Raw genomic sequence first — 3,800 nt, 5'->3', positions numbered from 1 at the left:
CCATAGAGTTTTAGTGTGGCATTGTCTAATTTTGCTCTAACTTTAATGACACGCTTTACTTTTAAAAAAAGCATAAGAATGGCTAGCGGAGGAGTTAGCGCGTTAATGTTTCTAGAAGGCATTTTCCAGTATCATAAAAAGCAAAGTTTACACGGAAAGCAATTATTAATAGCCGTGCTAAAAGGAGGGTTTAGGGTTATAAAAGGAGGCCGTGCGGCCATTTCCATTTTGTGGCATAAAACTCGAGCAGTTGCAGGTCGGTGCTTCCTACTCAGATTGTCGTCGTCAAGGTTGTTGTGCGCCTCCAATACCCCTCCACCATGGCCAACCTTAGGCAGACGCTTGCAGGTATACGCAAAAGGTCTGCAGATCAAGAGGATCTCTTGCAACGTCATGATCAGCAACCGAGTATATCATCATCACCAGCAGCGCCTTATTATAATGAGAAGCAATGGCTGACTAGGCGACAGCCCAAGCTCAGGAGCCGCATCCTCAAAGACAATGCCTTCCTCGCGAAAGATGAAGGCTCTGCGCCTGTGCAACAAGACGTCGATGATGCGTCAGCTAGGGATCTGCATATTAATGAAGGCGCCCCGAGCTCTATATTAAGTAAGGATTATGGTATCCTGACGGACATGGAGGTGGCGTCCATCTTCTTGAGCTTTATAAGCGAGGTCAATAATATTGCGAATTCCAAGCTGCAAAAGCTGTACAAGCAATGATGTCGTGCTGGCTCTGATGATCATCAACAGCATCACGCCATGGCCAACGTCAACAAGCTGCCCAGTACAACAATTGGATCCAAGCAGATCAAGCGACACATGAAGATCGGCTCATCAGCAACGTCTGAGCAAGGCCAGCATAAAGATGTTCGCCGGATCATTGAACGGGTCGCATTGACGCCGGAAGGTCCAATTAGAATCAGGCTCGTTAATTGCTGCAGCTAACGTACTCGAATGAAATAAAATAGCTATAAATTGTATTGCATAATGGAGCTAGGGTTTTGGTTCTTAAGGAGGCCTTCACGTGCTGCTGACAAATTAATCATGTATAACAAGCTTACTTTGAATTGTATTAAATTAATGGCATTACTTTGACTTGGATCAAATTAATGGCATTACTTGCCTTGGATCAAATTAATGGCATTACTTGCCTTGTCGACGTAGTTTCTATCCCTGATTGAAATTCCAATATTTAATTTCTCCAATTGCAGGTTTTTCACTTAATGGACACCTAGCTTTAGATGAGATTATGGTAATAGAATTTGGCTCGCGTTTCCTCAGGCTTCTCTTAAATAAGATGATCCTGTTTATATAATTTTCTTTATTAACATCCATTAATTAAGTGGTCCCACCGAAACGTTCTCTTGAATATTGATTTTACGTGGAAAATTTCCATATATATCGTTGTCCCACGTAGCATACGTCTTTTTCATAAAGGGAAAACGTAGTGTAGATTATCATGCCTCCATGAAACATGCATCCCACATGGGTCCTTCACTTTCCATGAGGCAAAGCAGGTTTTGAGGTTTCAGAGCGACGAAACACGTTTTTAATGCTTAGATTAATGTAATGGCTAGATATCGAGCATGCAAAAAACTGTACTTCGCATACAACAATTGTGTTTGGACATGCCAAGATTGAAGCTCTCGGACCTAGAACATAAGAGTTCGGCAAGGTGATCGTTGGCGTGCTTCATCCACAAAGAGTTCACAATGCCAAATAACAATCAAATTGCAGTATACTTCATACAAAAAGTTTGTGTACAAGATATATTTATAAGACGAAGGGTAGACTAGGTAAGCAAACCACACAATGGAAGTGTGGATTTGGAAGGGCCAAGGAGGGGTCCCAACAACCAAAAAAAGAGGCAACCCCCGTCCCCTCCCAAAAAGAAAAAAAAAAGAGGCCTATTGGGCTACTACCATAGGAGCATGATCAAATGATAAAGATGGTCACCCCGAGGGGCCATGTGTTGAAGCTTCACTTTTTCTCCCCCAGATTCTTTCCAGCACGCTAGAGCTCAGTGCTTCTTGATGCTTCAATATGGCACGGATCTCTAAACCTACCTTCTCTATTAGCATAATCAACACGTTGTTGGAAAGCTTCTCTATCCTTGTCACCTGAGAGCAATTGTTTGCATACCGTTTTCAAAGTCTCCCATGACCTCTCTGTTAGAGCCTTGACTATGTAGTTGAAATTTTGGAACCAAAATAAATGCCGCTCCATGCAAACGTGTACGCATTTGGGCCCAACATCTTTTTGCAGCCCCTGTTACTTGTGCCTTTTCTCTAGTAAATTGGTTAAACTATTTTGTTTGTCTACTAGCTTACGACATCAACCAACCTCTTTTCGTAGCCCCTACTGTTTGAACGCATTTACCTGGAAAGCAATTAGCGGTAGCAGGTAGGGTTTAGGGTTATAAAAGGAGCCCGTGCGGCCATTTTCATTTTGTGGCATAAAACTTGAGCAGTTTGTTGCAATATTGCCCATCGGTGCTTCCTACTCACATTGTCATCGTCAAGGTTGTTGTGCGCCTCCAATATCCCTTCACCATGGCCAACCGTAGGCAGACACTTGCAGGTATACGCAAAAGGTATGCAGATCAAGAGGATCTCTTGCAACGTCATGAGCAACCGAGTATATCATCATCACCAACAACTTATTATAATGAGAAGCAATGATTGACTAGGGGACAGCCCAAGATCAGGAGCCGCATCCTCAAAGACAATGCCTTCCTCGTGAAAGATGAAGGCTCTGTGCCTGTGCAGCATGTTGATGCTGAATCAGCTAGGGATTTGCATATTAATGAAGGTGCCCCGGGCTCTATATAATTTTTTGGTGTCAATAGGCCTTAGGAGCTCCACATAAGGCTTGTTAATACCACATACGTTCTCTATCTTATGCCAAAAAATCAACCATTGGATAAGATGTATAAAAGTTTGGGTAGCACCTTGATAACTTGGATACTTTTAGATCTCTTTCTAGGGCTGTATGTAGGAATTATATAGTTTATATTTTTATACAATCTCAATATACCTCAGAGTTGTCAAAGTAAGATAGTGTTGGCAGTGTCCTGTCCAACACCCAAATCAGCGATAATGCATCTGAGCCATACAGAGTCAACCGTAGTTGTCAAGACTGCCCTATACTCAGCCTCACAACTAGAAGTGGCCACAGTAAATTTCTTCTTTCTCAACCATGATGTACATGAACTGCCAAGCATGAAATAAAAACCACTTGTGAACACCTGCGTGTCAAAACAACCAGCCCAATTTGAGTTCGAAAAATCATGTAAGTCTGGCGTAAATGATCTCCCCTTGGGATAAAACTAGCCAAGATATAAAGTGCCACTCAAGTAGTGGAAAATCCTTCTGAAGTACTACCAATGCTTAGACCCTGGGATATGCATCAATTTGCTGACCTGTGAGACTGCAAACCGAATATCCAACCTCGTGTTGCATACATAAATGAGGCAGCCAGAAACAATTTGGTAAAGAGTGACATCAACAAGATCACCAACATCATGTAGACTTAACTTCAAACCAGCTTCTATGGGAGTGGCAATAGGTTTGCAATCCTCAAGTCCAAAGTTACATAGCAATGTCTCTATGTATCTTCTTTGACACAAGGCAATACCACCATCACACTGCTTAAACTGTATGCCCAAGTAATGATGCAACAACCCCAAATCTTTCATCTTGAAAGTAGCATTCAAATTAGCGTTGAATTCAACAATATGTGCCTCATTGGGATCAATGATCAGCAAATCATCCACATAAAGAACAAGCATGAGAAGTA

General features: G+C 42.1%; 1 pseudogene; it reads left to right on the top strand.

Moving 5' to 3' along the window:
* Positions 1-320: 320 nt before the first annotated feature.
* On the top strand, positions 321-947 carry LOC147441758 (uncharacterized; annotated as a pseudogene).
* Positions 948-3,800: the final 2,853 nt, after the last annotated feature.

The sequence above is a fragment of the Adiantum capillus-veneris genome, chromosome 14, assembly GCF_014529385.1.
Source record: "Adiantum capillus-veneris isolate H3 chromosome 14, ASM1452938v2, whole genome shotgun sequence".
NCBI lineage: Eukaryota > Viridiplantae > Streptophyta > Polypodiopsida > Polypodiales > Pteridaceae > Adiantum > Adiantum capillus-veneris.
This window is presented reverse-complemented; position numbering and strand designations above follow the sequence as displayed.